The sequence below is a fragment of the Abramis brama genome (genome assembly GCF_963993115.1).
Source record: "Abramis brama genome assembly, chromosome: 5".
Lineage (NCBI taxonomy): Eukaryota > Metazoa > Chordata > Actinopteri > Cypriniformes > Leuciscidae > Abramis > Abramis brama.
Window position 1 is genome coordinate 33,485,190 of NC_139967.1, and position 17,943 is coordinate 33,503,132.

At 39.4% G+C, this 17,943-nt stretch overlaps 1 protein-coding gene and 1 long non-coding RNA gene across 5 annotated transcripts in view; one reads left to right on the plus strand and one right to left on the minus strand.

The window, feature by feature from the left end:
• LOC311083185 (neurogenic locus notch homolog protein 1-like) overlaps window positions 1-17,943 on the plus strand; it is a 64,057-nt gene that overhangs the window by 10,903 nt on the left and 35,211 nt on the right. The gene's annotated exons all lie outside the window — the stretch shown is intronic.
• LOC311083516 lies at window positions 6,022-7,626 on the minus strand. The gene is made up of 4 exons (XR_014606307.1): window positions 7,581-7,626; window positions 6,465-6,538; window positions 6,238-6,387; window positions 6,022-6,093 (listed from the first exon to the last, which is right to left on the minus strand). It is a non-coding gene; the product is annotated as an uncharacterized lncRNA (long non-coding RNA).

A 17,943-nucleotide genomic window follows, 5' to 3' on the forward strand; every position in this document is an offset into this window, starting at 1 on the left:
CCGGCAGGCCCCTCAGCAGAGACCCGCCCCCTTCTTCCCAGAAGTGCACGACAAGCTGACGAAATCGTGGAAGGTGCCACACTCAGCTTGCTTAAAGCCTTTCTTCTCCTCGACGCTCTATACAGTAGACGGCGCTCTGGAGAAAGGCTATGAGGTGATTCCTCCCCTCAAGGAAGCGGTGGCCGCACACCTTTGCGCGCCCACCGCTACTGGATGGAAAGCTAAAGCATTGCATCCATCTAAGCCTTACCGCTCTACTTCAGCTCTCGCTGGCTGTGCATACACCGCCGCTGGCCAAGCTGCTTCGGCGCGTCACACCATTGCTGTCCTCCAAGTTTTTCAGGCCAAACTTCTACGCTCTTTGGACCTGAACCGGAAGCTTTCAGGGATCTGCGCAGCGCCACAGACCTGGCCTGCGAGCCACAAAGTCGACAGCCCAGGCGATTGAACAAAGCATGGCCAGCTTGACGGTGCTTGAGCGGCTCCTATGGCTTAATTTGACTGATATGAAGGACGCAGATAGGGCAGCTTTTCTGGACTCCCCTATCTCCACCATCGGTCTGTTCTCCCCAGCAGTCAAAGGGTTCGCGGAGCGCTACACTGAGGCTAAGAAAGCGTCACAAGCTATTAGGGGTGTGACGAGATCTCGTGTTACGAGATCTCGCGAGATTAAAACGCGACGAGATTTCTCGTCGAGGTGAAACTTTGTCTCGTGAGTTGTTGTGATGTCAGCGTGATGGAGCGTGAGGGTGAAATTAGTATTGAAGATGCCCCTGCCACTTTTAAATCATTTGTGTGCCGGGCCAATCACACACACACTCCGCGCACACACACACACTCACTGTCACTCGCACTCTCACTCACTCGCGCACACTCAACCCGTAGTGGAGGACCGTTAAAATTAAACATGCTAGTCTTTCTGTCGTGATGTCCTGAAGCATCGCAGACGCGTAGGTTGTCGCCCACTATGACACACTATACGGAATGAAACGATCGAATCTTGCGTCCCGACGCCCGTTGTCCTTTACGAATCTCCACGAAACGGATCGTGTCAAAATCGCGCTAAAATAGTGTAATTTGAACCAGGCAGGTAATAAACATTTGACCTATCGCGCAAAGAACCTATTAAAGCACTAAGACATGGGAACAGTATAGCTAACATTCACATATCACAAGTCATATCGACATCGCAATATTAAACAATGTTATCGCACATCGCAGCTTTTCCTCATATCGTGCAGCCCTAGTTACTGCCCAAAGGTCTCAACTGCTGCCAGAAATCGTCGACATGCTTATTTTCTTGAAAAAGAACATGACCATAATCTTAGTCTGTTCTGTGTAGTTAATTTACCTCTTTTTCATGCTTGAAGAAATTTTTTTTTTCTGTTTGAACTTGTAGTTTTGAGAGAGCAGTACTTTGATTATGGATACACACTGTTTGCATTTAAAGTGTTATTTCAGTTATTTATATTAATTTTATTTATACTGTTTTATTTTTTTTATGTTCGATTTGTGGAAAGGAGTTAGATTTCTCATGTGAAATCGTACAGGGGAGAAGCCAGACGGTAGAGTTTATAGCAAAACATTTTGCAGTGTTTGCATGTCCTTTACTGCATAGAATTCATTAAAATAGAAGTAAAATAACATTCATTACAAGTTGATTTCAAAATGCACCTAAATTGTTTTGCATTTTGTGATTTTCAGTTGAATAAAAGACTATTTTCCATTCATACATTTCATCATTGAGGATTTCTTAAAAATTGTGTAAAAATCTCGTCTTGTCTTGTTCTCGTGAACCCAATCTCGTGTCTCGTCTCGTCTCGTGGAGTAAGCGTCTCGTCACACCCCTACAAGCTATGCATCACTTTCTCCCGAAACGCTCCAGCTCTGCTTTGAGCCGCCAGAAGAAGGCACCACCTCCTCAGCAGGTAACATCAGCGCCTCCGGTCTCCCAGCCCCACCCAGCGGCTAAAGTCTGTCATCGCTCTCGCTCTGCAAAGCGCCAGCAGTTCCCTGAGGCGGGGACCCCGACCCAAGATTGTGTTGGACCCCGAGCCTCGTAAGCCTTCTTAGCCTTAGGAAGAAAGAGAGAGAGTTTGAGTCCCGCCGAGGCCGGACCACTCTCCAAAAAGCGTCTTACACATTTCCCAGTCCCCTTTTTTCAGGCGGCTGGAAATATCGATGTTGCAGTAAATGGGTCTGTTATAAAACACGCATACCTGCAAATAAACGCCATTTTACGGCGACACAAATAAAGCACGAAAGGAGCTCTCTTCTTCTACACATAAGCACTGCCACCACAGTACCAATTCTCCCCCCAGCTCGTGAGGGAGATGTAATAAATGTAGGTTGTGTGCCCACTATGAAGTACGCACCCCTACACATGAAAACTGTTCCCACAGTGTCAGTTCTCCCTCCAGCTCGTGCTGGAGATGTGATGAAAGGTGTGCCCGCTGTAATACATGCGCCCCTGCACATAAGCGCTGTTCACACAGCATTACAAGACGGCTGTCACAGAGTGGCCCGTCCCCAGTTTTCATTCAACCCCTAGCTATGCGGTATATCAGTATGGGTGTTGAACATAATAAAATGAGGCTACTCGCTACAGTTTGCTCGCAGACCCCCGCGCTTTCGAGCCGTGGTCGAAACGACAGTGAGAAGAGATGTGGAGCACATCCTTCGCACCGAAGTGTCAAAACTGTTTCACAAAGCGAGTCAGGCTTTTACAGTCGCTACTTCCTCGTTCCGAAAAAGGATGGCAGCCTCAGGCCCATCCTAGACCTCAGACACCTGAACAAAGCGCTTATGATACGCCCGTTCAGGATGCTGACAACCAGACAAATCCTTGCGCAAATTTGCACAGGGGATTGGTTTATCTCAGTGGATCTGAAAGATGCTTATTTTCACATTCAAATATCGCCCCATCACAGGCCATTCCTGAGATTCACCTTTGAGGGGCAGGCTTACCAGTACACAGTACTACCGTTCGGCCTATCACTGGCACCTCGTACATTTACAAAGTGCATGGACGCAGCACTCTCCCTATTGAGACAGCGGGGAGTGCAAGTGTTAAACTACCTCGACGATTGGCTGATTATAGCCCAATCGGAGGAACAGTTGATAACTCACAGATCCTGGCTCCTCAGCAGATCAATGCTTCCAAGAGCACACTGTCTCCCAGCCAGGGTATTTCTTTCCTGGTGTTGGAAACTTTTTCCTTCATCGAAGCAAGACCAGGAGACTTGAGATGGATCTTATAAGCAGAAGAGATTTATTCTTCCGAGTCTGTAGTTCATCAAGTCTAACTCAAACATTATACATTGTAAGTTATATACCTTCCAAGGGGGAGGGACTTTTGGAGGTGGAGACAAACTCAAACAATGCATGCAGATGTAGGGATGAATCTTTCAGTGATTTGATTCTATCAAGTGAAAACCGGTTAGGCAGGTTATCTGGCTTGCTCAAGAGAAACAGGCCCAATCAGCATAGCACTATCATTCAAATTGCATAGACGAATCATTCCATCAGACTGATGGAATCAATCAATCCCATCAGTCTGAGTGAAACTGGGACTCCAAGAGCCATTAAAGACAATAAGGAGAAAACAGGAATTGCAACTTTGCTGAGCAGAATCATTATCTTAACCTTAAAAGCTAAATGCAATATTCTTTACCGTGATGTTATGTATGGAAGCATATTTGAAATAGATTCTTAAAATTTGTTATTCTTCACTGGGTACAGTGATAGACTATACAAATGAAAGTGCGCCTTACGTCAGAGTGCGCACTCACCATTCAGCGCCTAGCGGCATCCTTCAGAGCAGGCGCTTATGCTCCTCTCAAGAGATTTCAGAGGATGTTGGGTCTCATGGCCTCAGCATCATAAGTACTCCAGCTTGGACTACTGCACATGCGTCCTCTCCAGCGCTGGCTAAAACCCTGAGTACCGGCTCACGCGTGGTGATTTAACCACTTACAAATCAGAGCAAACCACGGCTGTATCAAAGCCCTGGCTCCCTGGAAAGCAGCCGACTAGTATCAATCAGGTGTGAGTATGGGTGTGGTTTCTAGGCGAAAAGTGATCTCGACAGATGCCTCCAACCTAGATTGGGGGGCCCTTTATGAGGGCAGGTCTGTCTCTGGCCTATGGTCAAGCCCGGAGAAGCGCCTACATATAAACTGTCTAGAGATGAGAGCGGTTGCTCTATCACTGAAAGATTTTCTCCCATATCTAAAAGGCCACCACATCCTGGTCCGGACGGACAACATGGCAGTGGTGTCCTACATAAATCGCCAGGGCGGTCTCAGGTCAAACAACCTGCACACCATGGCCAGGAGTCTCATTCTATGGGCTCAGCACAACCTGCGCTCTCTGAGGGCAGCGCATGTGTCAGGCATTCTGAACCACGGTGCGCCTTCGACTAGGTGCACTGTAAAAAATAAAAAGTTGAGTAAACTTAAAAAAGTAAAGCAACCAGCTGCAAAGCATTTTTGAGTTTACTCAACTTCAGTGGTCGAAGTTCATCCAACTACCAGTTCAACTCAAAGAAACGAGTAAGCACAACTACAGAGGTCCTGAAGTTCAGTAAACTCAAAAAAGCTTTGCAGCTGGTTGCTTTACTTTTTTAAGTTGATTCAATTTTTTACTTTTTTACGTTGATTCAACTTTTTTACTTTTTTAAGTTGATTCAACTTTTTCAAATATCTCACCCAGATACTTGTATAGCCTTCACATTAAGAATCCAAATGCAGGGAGTAAACCATACTGTAAATACAACACAATACAAAAGACATTGCTATCATTACAGAACTTATTTATTGACAAATATTCTGCATTCTGCAAAACAGCACATTTTATATTTGCATTAGGTACACATATTATAAGGTGATGAAGTTCTATTCCACTCTTCAAGATTTATTTAAAAAACTAAAAATAGACTATGCACAAAATTAGAGTACAAACTGGAATAAATAGATGCTCAACCTTACAATTATCCATATGGATTGCAGCTACTTGGACAATCTTTTGAAGGACTATGCAAAAAAATCAGCCTTGGATTACTTTCATGCTGCCTTTTCTTGTTTATATCTCCTATATTCATATTCTTTTATATTATATAAATTTTATTTACTCTGCTATTGCTACATTACTGTTTAACCTTATGATTGTGCACTGTATTGTTTTAACAGGTTAGATATCAGAGGGAATGTCTCCGGACAGTGTTGTGAAGCAGTAATTTTACATTGTCTTTGCTTTGGTAAAATAACAACTTGTTGAATTTGTGCCATCAGGTGAAGTCAAACTAATCACTGAGAAAGTTTCAACTACGATTATTTAATAAAGTAATTTTTACCATGACTTTGTCTGTTGATGATAAGTTTTGTAAATCACACAAAACCTATCTCTTAACAGCATCTGGTAAATAGGTGAAATACAGTGCTATGCATAAGTTTAGACACCCATGCTAAAGTTGACTAAAAAGAGGAATAAAAAAATCATCTTTTGGAAATTGAACTTAATGCCTTAATTAAAAAATTAGGAAAAATCCAACCTTTAAGGACACCAGTTTTCTTTGTGAATGAATAATGTATCGTAAATAAATAAATGTTCTTCCTTAAAATACAGGGTGCATAAGTCTGGACACCCCTATGTTAAATTCCCATAGAGGCAGGCAGATTTTTATTTTTAAAGGCCAGTTACTTCATGGATCCAGGATACTATGCATCCTGATTAAGTTCCCTTGGCCTTTGGAATTAAAATAGCCCCACATCATCACATAGCCTTCACCATACCTAGAGATTGGCATGGAGTAATTTCCATAAGATCATCTCTCAATGTAAATCAAACCAGCTATTAGGCTAACTGAAATAAAACCATGCCAATCTCTAGGTGTGGTGAAGGCTATGTGATGATGTGGGGCTATTTTAATTCCACTGTATATAATAGCACTGTATATCAGGTGTGAGTGTATATGCTGATGATCTTCTTACCAGGCAAGTCTTCAGGATGTTTCCAGACTTTTCCCTCATAAACAAAGGCAGACCTTTATGAATTGTTGACTTTTTTTGAGGAAGCACATTGGAGTGTCTGTGTCTGAAAGACAGAAAAACAAATACGGAACAAGTTATATACAAAGAGAAGAGAAGAGAAACTTTTTCAAGGTTTTTTTACCTTGAAAAAGAGATGGCACCATTCAGCCTTTAACCAGAGAGATATGATCACATGCAAAATAATTACTTGATGATCAAGTTGGTCTAGGAGGATCTTCATCTCATCTCCATACGCTCCACCACTTGCTCTGTACAACTAGATGTGTATTCATCTAACTAAGAGAAAAAGGTGCTCTTCGGATCAGTTTGTGTGATTCTGTAATACTCAGCAGAGACCCTGAAAAACAAAAAAAACATTGTTGAAACAGTAAGAATTAAGTGTAGAACAACACAAGTAAATTCAGTTAAACTCACCTGATCTTTTAAAAAATAAAGGCCACTGTTTTAGCACATACAAGGATCTTGTCACTGTACTGATGTTCTTTAGTCTAAAAATGACAAATACAACAGAACAAAGATACATAATTGTATTAAACAAAACAACAACAAAAAAATCAGTTACAGTAGGTTAATTTAACATGTAGTAAAAATAATACAGAAATTGAATGTTATTAATATTACAGATATTAAAGATACAAAAGTTATTATAAGAGCAGTGAGCGATGTTGTCTTTTGTTAATTGATTAACATTAAGGATTTAGCCTAATATTTGTTTAGGATACACAATATTTTTATCCTATTCACTTTAAAACATACCGCACACATACTACCCATTCTATTATTTAATATGCAAAACTAACATACATATTTTTAACATACCACACTAGTTTTGCATATAGGCCTATATTATTATTTTTTTCCTCTAAATTGTATTGTATTTAATTATATTGCACTACTGTAGAATGCCTGAGCCTCAACTTAAGCATGTACAAATTGTAACTATAATTTGTATAGCCTACGTGACAAATAAACTTGAAATTAAATTGAACTGACTGCGGTCACTTTAAGAGCTCATGGATCTAATACTGAAACATCTAGGTTTCAACAAATTGGTTATGTTCACTTAAGACATTGCCGACTGTGTTTACTTGAATACTTTCTTTGTTTTGTTTTTTGTTATTGACCTAATTGTATGTGTATTTCACTATTAAATCGCAATACGCCACAAAAGATAGCTGAAATCGCACTCAGATTCTGTCCGAGTCCGAGATAAGCAGCTTTCTGTCTCTCAATTAGCGCAAGCAATTTATTTATATTCTTTATTCACGACTTACTGAGCTTAACAATTTTAACATCTTTTAAACACCATGCACGTCCTTGTCCTTCTTTTCTCACTCAAGCATGTTTCCTCACTCTAACGTTAGTCTGGGTAGCAATAACGTTAAGTAGCAATGTGCTACGTGGATAATCTCTAACAATAGAAACTTATCGTCACCACGAAATATATCTTTTAACATAATACTATATTTTATCAACATATGTGTGCAATTTATAGCCTATTTTCATTCATAAAGCTTAAAGAAAACTTACCGCAATCAGATAAAATCCAGTCCCTTTGATAGCATGGTTGAAGGAGGGAAACCCCGAGTAACGTACAGCGAGACAGACTGCGCATGCGCGATGATGGGAAGTTAAACGTTCGAACTATGAAATCAAAATATTAAGTTTTCTCAACTTAATTGTTTGTGTTCATTGGACAAAATAGTAGTACACTTGCAGTTAAATAGTTTTTATAAGTAAACTCAACATTGCAGTCAAAAATTTGTCCACTCAACTTAAAATTTTAAACTGAGTTAACAATTTGCAAGTTGGATTTTTTACAGTGTGCCTCTACGCTCAGACATGGGTGGAGTTCTCTGGCTGGTGCGCAGCACGGAGCCTGGACCCCTTCGCACCCCTACTCGTGCGAAGTACCAAGTGTACTCGCCTTTTTGGAAGACCTCTTGGACGCAGGTCACACCCCCTCCACGCTCAAAGTATATGTGGCGGCCATAACAGCATCTCACGCTCTTGTGGCCGGACAATCACTAGGAAGAAAGACATCATCGTGCGCTTCCTTAATGAGAAGGCTTATATTGACCTATTAAGATGTTGCTTATATCTACCTTGTAAATATATTTTTTGCTATTTTATTAAAAAGTTTTCACATGTAAATCAACAACAATTACAATATTAACAATATTTCAAGTGTAATCTTTCTTTGTAAAAAGTATAAATATTTTCATACGTATTTCAAAGTTAAGGATTCATTAGTTTGAATATTGGAACAAACACTATAATAACATCTTAGTTGATAATTCAATATACATACTTTATTTTTGACAAAACATCACATACTATATGTAGTGAAGTGCTGCTGTTGGGTAGCACCTCGTTTGCATGGGTTGACTCCGCCCTAGAGGCCCGCAGGTAATCAGCGTCTCATTCATACGGGTATATTAAGGTGGCTGTTTGGCCACCGGACATTGCGTTGATGTGCGACTGTTTCGCTGGCGCGTCATTTCTCTGTGTTCATCCTGGCTGGAGTTGCCGTGCGGTTTGTGGATAAGCACATGTGGTGCTGAGTGTTTGCAGTCGTTGTGTTTTCATTCTGGCTGGAGGTGCTGTGCGGCTTGTGGAGAAGCGCGTGTTCAAGCTGAGTGTTTACAGTGGTTGGTGAACGCGCGCCGTTTGACGCATAGAAACGCACGTCATACTACTACAATAATCATCGCTGGTGTATTGCTGTTTGGCTTTCTGCTCGCCTTGGTATTATTTGGTTCTCACTCTGTTGCTGCCGGACGAATGACGCGATCGCCGCATGTTGGTGAATGAATCTGCTGTTATAAAAGTACGTGAAGACTGCTGCTTGGATTGGGACTTTCATTGCTGCTGTTTTGTTCCCAATATCTTTTACTTTTGTTTATTGTTTTATTTCAATAATCTGCTGGCCAGTAGTGGCTCTCATGTGAGCACGCCCAGCATTTAATATATTTTTGAGTTAGTTTGCTTTATTATTGGGATAATTTAACTTCATTTATTTTGTTTGTTTTTGATTTTCTTATGGGTTCGCCCGGTATTCCTTTTGTGAATAATATTTGCATTACTTAATAATTTTGTGAGTGATCCTCAGCCTGTCAGAGGAAAGAGGGTTGTGGGTGTTAGCCGGCCTGAGAAGCCGGGACAGGCTGGTGACTGTAAACCAATGTACTGAAAACCTTACTGAAGCCCATAACTGCAGGTTTGAGTGCATCATATATTTTGTTTTGTGATGTTGGGTATTGTGGTTGTGCCTTGTAAATTAGAATTTATGTAAACTATTTCTTTTGTTGTAATTTGCTTTTCTTGTCTTTCAGGCACTGTGAGTCCGGAGCAGGAGAGCTAGTTGGTCTATTTTGGTGGTGGGGCCTGATGCACCGTGTGTGTGTGTGGTCTATAACCTATAGTGATTGATCTTGGTTGATGTGAGGGTGCAGTGTAGTGCACGTGTTTGTGCTTCTCGACCATTGCTGATGTGGAGAAGTTTGGCACTAGCTCATCCTGCTTCCGGTAATCACAAGTCCTTGCGTGTGCGTGTGCGCGTGCGCGTGTGCGTGTGCGTGGGCGTGGAGTGATGATTGATCCCAATTACTGCATATTTTAATATTTTACATTTGTCCAATAAAGAATATTTTTGTATTTTCTTATACCCACGTCTCCAATTCTTTGTGTAAGGGAAACACCGAACCTGTGTGTCCTCATTAGGATACTTCTCTGGTTTAGTGACCAGGGTGGCGTAGTCGACTCTTCTTTAAACCTCTTTCCGTAATAAACCTACTGTTCGCCACATATATATTTAACATATGGGCAGAAATTGGTGAACAAAAGCTTATTTGATGTTAAAGATTTGAAGTTTTTTTTACAGTAAAAACTTTATAATCTATCCAAAACTAATCAACAAAATCTTGTCTAAACATTCATATTTCGTCTGTAACATATCGTTTTTATGATATATTAGCATATAAATGTTAATTTGCCGTTTAACCCTCTGGGGTCTGAGGTGTTTTCTGGGCCCTGGAGGTTTTCTGACATGCTCTGACATTTGTGCTTATTTCTGTTACTTGTGACATTTTCATGGCTAAAGTCTGATTACACTGTATTCAGCACAAACTCTGCTACAATAATATTTATTTATTAACATATCTTTATTGCGAGGATTAACCCCTTGAGATGAGACATCTCGTTTTAGAGGGGGTCCTCCAGTACATCAAAGCAAAAAAGAACCAAAACAGCAGAGCAAATATCACGATCAAAGACAGCACAACAAAACACAACAACACACACACACCAGCTCACATTGCTCAACCCCACCCCACCCAGCACGAACCCCACAAGTGATATGACAGAAAAACAACCACATGACTAGCATTGCACAAGGTCAAGAACTAAGAGGAACACAAACAAGAACATTGATGATGATAATAACAATAATAATAAATAAATAAATAAAAATGAGGACATAAAAATGAGAAATAGTAAACACATGACCAATGAAGTCCAAGGTCAAACAAACAAAACTAAAAACAAAGACAAGTGGTCCGAAGATGTTCCCCGAGAGCCCTTCGGAACGCTGTAAGTGAAGTTAAAGAACGGATAGAAAATGGAAGATTATTCCAATCATATGGAGCCTTAAAACAAAATGCATATTTCCCTACCTGTCTTTTAACTCTAGGAACAACAAAAAAGATCTGATCATTGTGTCGCAGGCTGTATAGCGAATTATAAAGCACTAAGTGTTGCTTGAGATAAACTGGATAATTAAAGTAAAATCTTTTAAAAATAAACTGTAACCAGACTGTCTCCTGGCAGAAGGGGCAAACCAGGACAACTGTCTGTACAACACACAGCGGTGTGTCCTAAAGGGACAGCGGAGAACAAAACGGCAAAGACTGTTGTAGACCGCATCAATGGAATGCAAACAAGAAGCAGTAGTGTTCTGATAAATAATATCAGCATAGTCCAAAATAGGCAAGAGCAGCTGTAAGACTATTCTTTTCCTGACCAGAAAATTAAAACAGTTAACAGATTGATAAAGTATTTTAAGACAAGAGTTGAGTTTGTTTGTCATTGCTTGTACATGAGTTTTAAAAGATAAATCAGTTTCCAGCCAAACACCAAGATATTTAAAGGTCTCAGTTGACTCTAAAGGAGAGGAGTCGAGAAAACAAAGATTAAGGTTGTTTTCACCTATATCCAAGGCTTTTCTATGGAACAATAAAGAGTAGGACTTTGATTTATTAAGGAGAAGTTTATTAACCAATAGCCACTGCTGTACAGAATTGAAGTCATGCTGTAAAGAGAGGTTTATCCCGGAGATGGTAGGTTTACTACAGTAAATGACTGTATCATCGGCATAAAGATGAATATTACAGTCTGTACAGCATAAAGGCATATCATTAACAAAGATAGAAAATAATAAAGGTCCCAGAGAAGAACCTTGAGGGATGCCTTTCACTATGCCTGTATAATCAGACTGACAACCCCTGTAGGACACACCCTGACGACGATGATGAAAATAACAATTAAACCAGAGTAAAGATGATCTTGAGAGGCCAATAGCATGCAATTTATCCAATAGAAGATAGTGATCAACTAAATCGAACGCTTTGGAGAGATCTAAGAAAATGGCACCGGTACACAGATTGTCATCAAAGCTAGAAAATATATCATTAGAGAGTTTTAAGGGAGCAGTGGTAGTGGAGAAGTATTTTCTGAAACCTGATTGGCATTGAGTAAGTAAATTATTATCAGATAGATAATCAGATAATTTATTAAAAATTATTTTCTCAAAGACTTTAACCACACTATTAATTATTGATATTGGCCTATAATTGTTCAGAATTTGTAAGTCTCCACCTTTGTGCAAAGGAATGACTTTAGTACATTTCCAAGCGAGGGGCACTTCACAGGTATCAAATGACATGTTAAAAAGCACAGCCAGTGGGGGTGCTAGTACATGCGAGGCAAGTTTAATAAACTTACCCTCAAGGCCATCAGGGCCAGGACCGCTGCTATTGGAAAGCTTATTAATGGCCTGTTGAACATCCGTTGCTCTGACCTGTCTAAATTTGAAAGAGCTACCGCAGGGTTGGCTGTTAAGACACGGGTCTGCGTGAAAAACAGGAGGTTGAACAAGCGAAAAGAAAAGAAAGAAAAAAGCAAACTAAAGGCATTGGAAATCACGGCTGGACCATTAGTTATTTCATTATTAATTATCATATTATTTGAAGTATTTTTGGACTTACCAACTAGGGTGTTAACTCTCATCCAGAATTGCTTTGGGTTACTTAGATCATTTGACAGGCTATCTCGGTAATAATTGGCTTTAGCATTTCTTGTTTGAGTTGTGCATAAATTTCGTAATCGTTTGTATTTCTCCCAGTCATCAGGCAGTTGTGTATGTTTATGTTTAACCCAGGCCCTATCCCTCTTTTTAAAAAGATTAATAAGATCACCATTAACCCAAGGCAGATGATGGCCTTTAACACTAGAAGTGCCAGAATTCCATAACTACTAGAACTGCCGCAAGCAACAACACAAAACTGTACATTTAAACAAGTTTAATTATACATTTATAAATAAATAATATCCGTAGATGTCCTGAACAAAATGACGGAGTAGCCTATGTTTTCATGTTTACACTGTTCGATCGCGCCCGCGCCCGACGACAAACACACACCAACCATATTCCAGCATTGCAATCTTGACATTGCAGCCTGTTCATTATAGCCATAATAAAATATAATAATCAACCTAAAATAGTCAACCTAACATATAAAAATTCCACTGCTCTGTTTCTCAGTAGCCTAGTACAATTCGTACCATTTTGCACGTGTGAAGAGGATGATTTTTTCCGTCGATATTGGAACGTGAGTGAAGTACAAAGCCTATAATAAAGAATAGTTTACCATCCAAATACATCGCAAATGTTGAAACATTTTTATTCTAATTAGAGAGTTACGTGAGCCTAACGCTGCTTACTTTCACTTTCGCTTATAAAGTATTTCATTTTGGCTTGTTTATAGTTATTTTTTCATTCTTGTTCTGTTCTGAATATCATTACATTTAAATGATTTGTTGTTGAATATGTTTAGTGTATTTTTAACCACATTTTATTGTTGTGTATATTGGTATAGCCTATAATAATACCGCGAAATTCAGTGCGGTCAATATGACCGTCTATGGCCGAAATAGGTAAATATGTTCATTTGTTTTTTTTCCTTATGTGTAATTTATATGAAAAACTTTTTAAATGAAAATACAGACACTTTTAGGAAAAGTCAGGTACCAGCAGGATTGTATTTATTTTTTCAACAAAGTTATTGCAGATATAAAATTCAAAACGGTCAAAATGACCGCCATGGCAGTTCTAGTGTTAACCTTAATGGATTTCCATGGAGCATGTCTGTCAATAACTAGCCCAACTTCAGTATAAAAAAAATCCCATGCAGCTTCAACATCAGGAATTAAGTAAAGCCTGTCCCAATTTATCATTCGAAGGTCATTAACAAATAGATTATTATTAAATAATTTAGTTTCCCGTACCTTGATATATTTAGGAGGAAGATGAGGAGTTGCAATTTTCCAGATACAATGGATAATGGAATGATCACTAAAGCAGTCAGAGAGAACTCAGAAGTCATTATTCTGTTTGGATGAGAAACAATAATCCAGTCAATGAGAGATTTAGAGTTAGAGCCGACTCTAGTGGGCTCAGTGATGATTTGAGTCAAATTAGCACCATTAACCATATTACGTTCTGTAAATGTAGAAGAATCATTCCAATTTAAATTAAAATCCCCCAACAGAATAATTTCTCTTGAGTCTCCCAATGATGATACCGTAGCTAAAATGTTCTTAACAGACTCTAGTTTAGGAGATGTAGGTGGTCGATAAATATTGCCTATAATCAAATGTTTATTTGCATGAAGAGTAACCTTAACAAAGATACCTTCAAAAAGCTCAGGTTTCACCTCAGGAATAATTAGCTGTGAACTCAGATTAGATGAAATATAAGTAGCGACTCCACCTCCCCTGGATCCTCTGTCAGCCCTATACACTACATAATTTTCAAGGTGAATAATAGCGTCAGTAGTACTATTAGTTCTACCAGAAAGACTCAGAGAATAAATACTGTGACAATTATCCATTTATTAACAACCAAGCAAGCAATAAGATTCTTTGGCGTAGGCCCCGTCCGTAGCTCGCAATCTGAGGGTCCGGACTCTGCATATCCTGCCTGAAGACCAAGGCAGGGGCGCAGCCGACCCCCTGTGAGGTATGGAAGGGACCATCCTGGTGGTGGTGGGGAGGATGGAGGGAAGGATTTGACTTGGAGGTGGTGGGGAGGATGGTGGCGAATTGGAGCGTCAGCATCTGCGAACTCAAACATGAGTAAGTACCGATCTTTTATACCACAAGTGTTGGAATGTGATTGGATAGATAAAAGGTCAAGTGACGCACCAATTAAGTCTTCCTGGCAGAACTTTATGCTAAAGCTTTCATTAAGCCATGTTTCAGATAAAGTGATTATATTGGGATTGTTATAGGACAGCCAAGCTCTAAGCTGATCAATTTTAGGGAGTAAACTATGAATGTTAAGATGGATAGCATGGAGACCTTTACCCATAAAATATATATTTGTGATCATTGAAAATAGAGCTAACTAACCTTGTGAGGTAAAAATCGTGAAAGTGAAGAAGAGGTGAACATGAGAGCCAACACCATATACACACACACTCAACCATACCCACATTTAAAAAAAACAAAAACAAAACAACAACACAAAGATGCACACACAAAAGCAAGATAACAAATTAAACTAAACTGTCTTCATTCACTCCCCTGATTATAGAACCACTGAGTTACTTCCAGCAACACAACTAAGTACTTCAAGAATTATTATAAATCCCTTAAAATGAATAAGTAAAATAAATTAATAAGCAAAAAGAAAACACACACAATACATTTTTGTTTGCTTATATTCAAGAAACCCAGTGGAGGAATAAAATAAAACAGCATATATTGAACAACCAAAAACAGCAATCTTCAGGGTCAGAGAAAATCAAACATTCAAATGCACTGGCAAAAAAAAAAAAAAAATTATATATGCCAGCAGCATGTATGTAAAGGTTTGTAGTTTTGAGATAATGACGTTTATGCGTGGTTTGTGAAAAAAAATAAATAATTGTCACTGAAATAAGGTCATGAAACCCATACTGATTATTTCTTCACAAGACTTTTGAAAATTGTATCACGTAGCCTAGAATATTTGCTCCAAAACTATGTGAAAATCATCCTGACAACTCATTCAGATAAAACAATATATTGATTTTAAATTTGTAAGACATGTTTTGTGTAAGAAAGCTTTATGCAAGGAGTGAACACATCATGAATATTAATGTATTTCACACCTGATTTTTCTGGTTAAAATTTGCGATTTAAAATGTACAAAATACACACACACACACACAGGGCCAGAGCGGGGCCACTTTTCAGCCCGGGAGTTTCAGGCCCAAGACCGGTCCACTTTTTCCATCGTGGAATTCCAAATTAGCACTTTTTCCAAATTGGATAAATGAAGCAACAGTTCAGCTCTTACTATTGTGTAGTTTTTATTAATACAATGGTTCAACAAATAATGTAAAGGTTAAATAATAATTCACTTAAGCTGAGAAGTTAACAAAAAAATATTCCACTATTCCACAAGGATAGGTTGATAAATTAACAAAAGCAGAAAGAAAGAAAGAAAGAAAGAAAGCATTTGAAATGTATCCCACTCTTCCACAAAGAGGCATATTGAACTAATGTTTACAGTTCAAGTCACAGTACAGTTTACAGTTACATTGCGAATAGCACCAACAGCATCTACAGCATCAGTAGCTGCCTAAGCAGTGCACTGGTTTCAGCCACTTTATCGATAACCGTGTCGTTGCTTATAGACATGTGGATTTCCTTCTCTGTGCACATTAACATGAAAGCCTCCAAGTTGTCCTGACTCAATGAGCTTCGTAGCCTATTCTTCTATTCCTCACGGGGGCCGTCATTGCAAATTTTTTTCATATTTTATTTAATATTTCCAAATTTATTCAAAAATATTAAAAAATAATGCTTTTTTAATCAAAAAACGTGATACCTACTCAGATAAATGAGGCCTATGATTAATCAGATGCAAATATAAATATAAAACCAATCCCAATTGAAAGAAAACAAGTTGACAAAAAGATTGAATCCAATATTGGGTGATAATATAGTATAATGAGAGATTTATAAGCTATTTTTTGTAGGCCGGTCATTTTTGACCGGGAACACCACAAGTGTTACTATGTGGCATTTTGTACAAAATAAAAGTTTTTCAAAACAATTTTCCTGGTGAAAAATTAAAGTAGACTAGTGTGATCAACAGTGCCAAATTGTTTCATATTTGATGTAATATTTACAAATTTATTGAAGATTGAATCCAATATTGGGTGATTATATAGCATAACAAGTGATTTATAAGCTATTTTTTGTAGGCCGGTCATTTTTGACCGGGAACACAAAAGGTGACGGTGTTATAGGGTTTTGAACACAACCTGAGGGTTAAATAACTTTAATTCATATTGTTTACTCTGGTATCCTTTCTACCTGTCCCAGTAGTCATCATGGCCTCCTCATTTTCAGCGGGGGACTGGCTTATCTGCTGCTCAGAAGCTACAAAAAAAAATAATTAAGAGGTCATTTTACTGCATACACAGATCAAGCTTGAGTTTTGTTATCAATATTAAATTGCATAATATTTGCAAAGTCTATTAATCGCCATGTATTGGGTGATACAAAAAGGCTAATATTTTAATAAAATTTTATATTTTGCTTGTGAATAGGTTGACAACGCTACAACGGTATTAGCCGAATAATTATGTTGCAGCATTGCTAATGCTAATCATTACTAGACCTATCTCTCTTTACCTGTTGCCACTTGTGTTTGTCCTCTTGAAAATAAATCTGTAAGCTTGGCACATTTGGCAGCATCCTCCTCCAATGCCTTTCTTTTTTTCAACCTGGCTTTTTTAGCCCCTCCTGGCCTCTTCCTCCCATCCATCCTCCATGACGCGTACCGTTACGGTAGGGCCGGGCCAGCTATCGGTAGGCGGTGCCGCGGTAGCCTACCTGAGAAAACGTTTTGGAAAAGACGGGCTATGGACCCAACCAACTCTATGGGAGGGGAGGGGAGAACTCCATCACATGGTACAACCCATGCAGAGGCTGCGCGCTGCGGTGTCAGAATGTGGAACGTGTGTAGCCTAATGTAACTAACGTGACAAATGTGAAAAAAATAAAAAAAATAAAAAATCCTCGACCGGCCCAAAAGTGAAGCGGCCCACCAGGAATTCTCCCGATTCTCCCGATTACCCACCCTGGGCCTGCACACACACATATACATATATATACCGTATATACCCGACTATAATACGACCCTGAATATAAGACGACCCCCCCATTTTCCAGACTTATTTTTGGGACAAAAGGAGATTTTTGTGGAAAAAAATCTGGATTTAACAGAAAATAATTGTATTTGAAAATTGCAGTGATAATTCATTCTCTCTCTTCCAGCGCGTGTGCGCACGCACCTCTCTGTCTCTGTCTCTCTCTCTCTCGCTCTGCGTCTCGCGCGCACCTCTCTCTCTCTCGCTCGCTCTGCATCTCGCGCGCGCACCTCTCTCTCTCTCTCTCTCTCTCTCGCTCTGCATCTCGCGCGCGCACCTCTCTCTCTCTCTCGCTCGCTCTGCGTCTCGCATGGCAGAGGGGAGCAGCGTTTTAATTCAGTTAAACACAGATATTATGTTTCTTCTCTAATTTTACATGCAAGTATAGGCGAAATCATTTGTCTTAATGG